This window comes from Magnolia sinica, chromosome 1 (genome assembly GCF_029962835.1).
Source record: "Magnolia sinica isolate HGM2019 chromosome 1, MsV1, whole genome shotgun sequence".
NCBI lineage: Eukaryota > Viridiplantae > Streptophyta > Magnoliopsida > Magnoliales > Magnoliaceae > Magnolia > Magnolia sinica.
In genome coordinates, this window is record NC_080573.1 from 83,931,077 (window position 1) to 83,937,361 (window position 6,285).

General features: G+C 42.4%; 1 long non-coding RNA gene across 1 annotated transcript; it reads left to right on the plus strand.

Annotated features, from left to right (window-relative positions):
- Window positions 1-4,955: 4,955 nt before the first annotated feature.
- Window positions 4,956-5,681, plus strand: LOC131250219 (uncharacterized). The gene is made up of 3 exons (XR_009173196.1): window positions 4,956-5,168; window positions 5,281-5,334; window positions 5,547-5,681. It is a non-coding gene; the product is annotated as an uncharacterized LOC131250219 (long non-coding RNA).
- The last annotated feature ends 604 nt before the right edge of the window (window positions 5,682-6,285 follow it).

Sequence of the window (6,285 nt, forward strand, 5' to 3'; positions counted from 1 at the left end):
TTATTCTCTAACAATCTCTTAAGCTCCCAAAGAGAGAACCCAACGTCCAAGCTCTCTAAGCCTCCCATGGAGAAGCTAGTGTGGCCCACCTTGCTACCATCCAATCTCACCCTCTAAGCTTCATCTCGACCGTTAAATTACACCCCTTGGAGCTCTAGATCGCATTGGCGGAAGAAGGAAGTGAGATCTACGTTAGGTGATTTTATTTTGTGATTTGAGGGCCCACATTTGGTGGGACCTATCTTGATGTATGCTTTGTATAGGGAGGGCCCATAGTGGCGGGGTCCCTCCCCTTCACCGATTTCTCTCTTTTTCCCTGATTTTACGGCCACACCATCCATCTTCGGGCCCACCATGATGGACATGTTTCATCCTGACCATCCGGATGTGGGCCTGGATGAAGAACACAAATGCTAGTTGGTTCAACAAGGGGGGCCACGTGTGCATGGACCCCACTTGATGCAGTGGTCACCCAAGCCGTCCATACCACAGCTTGTTGCTGGACAGCAGATGCTGGACACTGGCAGATTTAAAAAAAATACATATATATATATATAATAAATATTAATATAATAATATATAATATTATATGGTGGGCCCCAAGTGGGACCCACCGTGGTATATGTGTTTTATCTTGCTGCATTAGCAGTCGTGGGACCCACGTGTGTGTGGACCCCATGTGATGCATGCGTTTTATCAATGTTGACCATCTGTTTTAACCCATGCCATCCACCTATTTTGCAATCCCCACCATCCAGATGGCTGGACGGTGGGCCAAACGATGATGTATGTTACAATCCTCACTGTCCAGTACTCTGGATGGTGGGACCTCCTACCACATGTGTGGGGGACCACCATGATATATATGAATATCCACATCATCCAATATTACTGGACGGTGGATGTGCTTTGGCTGGTATGCCTCACACTAGTTATAAAGCTGTTGTATGTCGTCAGCAGCCTATGTGGGCCTCGTACATGATGTTTGTGTTAGATCCAAACCATCCGTCCATTGGTGGACCACCATGATGTATTTATTTCATTCACACCATCCAGATTGTGCTGGACGGTGCTAGGCAATGTTTGGGCAATGCAGATTTACATAGACAATGTTTGGATGGTGTTGATTTACATAGACAATGTTTGGATGGTGTTGATTTACAAGGGAAGTGTTTGGACGGTGCTGATTTACGTGGACAATGTTTGGACAATGCTGATCATCGTTAGTGGGCCATGTGCCCTATGGAATGATAGTGTACAGTGATTCACATGTTACACCTACGACTATTGAAATGATTTTGGTGTGGCCCAAGCCCACTTGAGGCCCATTGGTGCGGCCCATCCATGAGGCCCATCATGATGTATATTCGAGGCCCATGGTCGAGGCCCATTGTGATGTATTCGAGGCGTATGGGCAAGGCCCATTGTGATGTATTCGAGGCCCATGGGCGAGGTTCATTGTGATGTATTCGAGGCTTATGGGCAAGGCCTATTGTGATGTATTCGAGGCCCATGGGCAAGGCCCATTGTGATGTATTTGTGGCCTATGGGTAAGGCCTATTGTGATATGTATTAGACCCACATGATGTGGCCCATTGGTGCAGCTCGTTGATACGACCCACTTGATGAATATGGGCCCATTGGAGCAGCCCATATGATGTGGCCCATTTGATGCATGTTGACCCATTGGAGTGGCCCACATGATGTGGCCCACTTGATAAATATGAGGCCCATTGAGACGTTTTTGAGGCCCATGGGGTTGAAGCCTAATGTAATGTATATAAAGACCGTGAGTGGGCCCAATGAGACGTATGTGAGGCCTTTGTGTGGGCCGAATGTGATGTATATGAGGCCCATTGCGATGTGAGATTCCACCATAATGTATGTAATGATGTTTATGGCGGCCACTACTTGGGAGCGATGTTGGTTGAATGTCCATATTGATGGAAAATGATGGTTGGATGTCCACATTGTGACCTTCCCTTAGGCCTTATTAGGCCCATTCTCACCGATTCCGATTATTGAGGCCGATTCCGATTGTCGAGGCCGATTCTGATTGTCAAGGCTGATTGTTAAGGTCGATTCCGATTTTGATTATCAAGGCCGATTCCGATTGTCGAGGCCAATTAGGAATGTTGAGGCCGATTGTTGAGGTCGATTATCGAGGCTGATTCTAATTATTAAGACTAATTGTTGAGGCTGATTTCGATTCTGATTATCGAGGCTCGCTGTTGAGGCCGATTCCAATTCCGATTGTCGAGGCCGATTGTCGAGGTCGATTTCGATTGTCGATACCGATTTTGATTGTTGAGGCCGATTCCGATTGTTGAGGTCGATTCTGATTCCAATTGTCAAGGTCGATTCTAAATCTGATTATCGAGGCCGATTTCGATTGTCGAAGCTAATTATTGAGGCCGATTCCAATTCCAATTGTTGAGGCCGATTCCGATTCCGATTCCAATTGTCAAGGCCGATTCCAATTGTCGAGGCCGATTGTTGAGGCCGATTTCGATTCCGATTGTCGAGACCGATTCCGATTGTATTGAGGCCAATTCTAATTCTGATTGTTGAGGCCGATTCTGATTGTCAAGGCCAATTATCGAGGTCGATTCCGATTATCGAGGACGATTATCGAGGTCGATTCCGATTGTCGAGGCCGATTCCGATTATCGAGGCTGATTCCAATTTCGATTATCGAGGCCGATTATCGAGGCTGATTGTTGAGGCTGATTTCGATTGTCGAGGCCGATTATTGAGGTTAATTCCGATTGTCGATATCGATTCCACTGTTGAGACCGATTCCGATTTCGATTGTCGAGGCCGATTCTGATTATCAGGGCCGATTCTAATTGTATAGGCTGAATATTGAGGTCAATTATTAAGGATGATTCCGATTGTCAAGGCCGATTGTTGAGGCCAGATATCGAGGCCGATTGTCAAGGCCCAATGTGATGTATTGCGGCCCGTATTTAAGGCCCATTGTGATGTGCATTCGGCCCATGTTTGAGGCCCAATGTGATATATATGCAGCCTGTATTTGAGGCCCGCTGTGATGTGTATTCAGCCCGTGTTTAAGGTCCAATGTGATGTATATGAGGCCTATGTGATGAGGCCCATTGTGATGCATTTGAGGGCCAGGCGATTGAGCCCATTGTGATGTATGTTAGGCCCATCATGATGTGTATTAAGCCCTTGAGTGAGGCCCATGGTGTTGTATATTGGCCCTTGTGTGAGGTTATGGGTCCAAATATGTTAGGCTCTATGTGGGCCATTCCTTGGAGGCAATGTTGGTTAAATGTCCACATTGTCGAGGTCGATTGTCGATGCTGGTTATTGATATCGATTATGAGTATGTGGTAACATAGCATCATGATACATGCCATACGCATCATCTGCATGTTTGTTATGAGATGTGGTTGACCATTGCATATGTCATTAGGTAGGTTGTTATAAGATTCCCTGATAGGCGGAGGTTATCTCACATGAGCGCACGGTATACGTAGGATTGATGCATGACTGGATTGTATAACTCATGCATTTTGCATTATATGTTGTGATTACTGTACGCCCTAATGACATCAGGGCCGTGTCCTCTTTATGCATATCTTGGATGGCCAGATGGGACACGAAAAATCTGTTATTAGCATCGCACTGTCATAGATGGCCCTGGGTGAAAATTCATAAACCCTCTTGGTACCAGAGGACGCCCCAATGTCTAGACCGAGTGGATATATATGAGCGCATGACGGCCATATACCAGTAGGCCATGTCTCCCACTATGTTATGGCCAGTTGGGAAGGGGCCTGACCTTACCCGCCTGAGTGAGGGGGCAATATCTAGGTTGAGTTTGACTAGCTTAAGGAATGGGTCCGCTATCGATGAGCCGGGCCCGATATTGGCAGGTGGATAGTGAGGTCTCTTCCACTTACCCGGTTGTGCGCTCGGATAGGGGCGATAACTTGGCATAGAGTGTAATAGACCCCGGTGATGATCCTAGAGATGAACAGTACTAATATGTGGACTTATTGGGCAGGAGTTGCATACTCATTAATTCATTCATTCACTATCCACTCGGGCTGGTAGTGCGCAACTATTTGTTACGTGTACCTTCGCAATGACCAGGATTTCGGTTGGGGTGCATGACTAACTTGAGATCATGAGTTTACCACATTGAGTCTGACTATCCAAATCAGGTATGGGACTGGTTTAGATAGAAGTCCCTTGTGGTGGACCCCATAGCCTGCGATACTACGTACTATCATCTCGGCTTCATACTCTAGCTTGGGCATTTCATTCGCATCACATTTGCATAGTTGATCCGCATTGCATAGCTGATCTACATTACTTTCTCAATATATGATATTTGGCTCATTATGATCTGCATTGCGTACTCTGATGTTATATGACTCATGGACTTGTCAGTATTTCCGCTTACTCTGATATTGTATGATTATGGCATTATATTGTATACTTGCCACTTACCTTGTGCACACACTTTCACTACCCTCTAAGCTTTCTAAAAGCTTATACACGATAGATGTGTGCAGGTGATGTTAGGTTACAACAGCATTGAGCTTGAAGCGTGCAGCTGTCTTCTGGAGCTTTGATTTTATTTTGATATATGTATTTCCCTTTCAGTAATGTATTCAAAGTTTATATTAATAGATATGTGATGATGATGTTGCCTTTGTGATTTGGGTAAACTTGTGGTTATGCTCTGATGTGAACATGATCACCTCCAATGTTCTTTTGGGATTGAAACCAGACCTATGAAATAGCTCAATGAGCACAATACAGTCAAAATATATAGCTATATAAATCTAGTTCTTTGTGATAAAATAAAAAATGAAAGTTGTGTTCCTCAAAGTTTCTATACTTTCCATTCATGAAAATATTTCAAAACTGATCTAGTCATATAAACTTATTTGTTAGGACTACAGCCCCAGGAAGATAAATATTTTACCCTCCTAGCTGAGTTCCATTCAACATCAGTAAAGCCTCCTCTGCACAAGCCTCCTAATTAGTATTGATGTGTGTGCCAGATGAAGATGAATATGATACGAATGGGGATAAAGGCCCTATTCGAGTGCTAATAGGTATGTGGATCTCAACCACATAGGCAGTGCAGGTGGATCCTCTCCCGCCAAATAAATCCATTGCATTTCCAGGTATGTGGATGTTGACTAGATAGGTAGTGCTAATGATTTCATTATTTATCTATTTATTTTAAACAAATATATGAATATAAGCAGATTGTTCTGACTCCTGATATTTGTGTAGGCCTTGGCACACTTTCAAGAAGTCACCAACAGATATTGCCAAGAAAAGAAATCTGTATATCTTGACTCACCCAACATCTTTCCATATACATTTTTTTATAAACCATAATTGTATTAGAAATTGTAATCTTAATTGAGTATCGAGTCCTGATGTCATTTGTGATTATAATTTGGTTCAGACTAGAAATTAAATAGGAACTCGAGTTGTTAATGGAAATGTGCATCGGGATATTGCTTACCTATAACATTGGACTTGCTCTTGTACAGACATTGTGCCGAATGTTTATCATCAATGCTAGCCCTGGTTTTAGGCTGCTGTGGAGCATAGTGAAGTCTTTTATCGATCCAAAAACCACTTCAAAGATTCATGTACTCTCAATGAGGCTTTTCTTCTATTTGTATTTAATTAATTATTGTTCCATCTTTTAGAAATACTGTGACAATGTGTCTAGCAGTAGTTTTTGACATGCTTCTCTAATTTGGAAGGGAGGGGTTCTTAGAGTTTGATGAATATGTTCCCATGGTAGATAGAGTTGTGGATTCAAGCTGGAAGAAAGAACTGTCCCATCAAAAGCTCCTGTCTCCTAGAAGTATGCAAGTATTTATTAGATTTCATTAGGGAGTTGCAGGATTTTGCAAGTCAATGGTTATATGTTGTTATATGAGGTATCATATTTAGTGGATCCCATTTATGTGCATGTATTTGTCATATGAGGTATCATATAATGTTTTGGCAGGGAGTTTTTATTTTCAGTATGCTTGAACTTTTTAGTTTGATGAATAAGATTCTTATTAAACAATTATGTGAATAGGATTTATTTTGTGATTATAATTCTTATTAAACAATCATATGAATTATTTTTTGAATGACTATCAGGTGTAAGATTCAAAAATTAAAAAAATAAAAATAAAATCTGACGATACTTTTTTTATTCACAAATATTTTAGCGACGGACCAAATTCGTCTTTAATTTCTGAACAAGTTGAAAATCAACAACAGATTTGA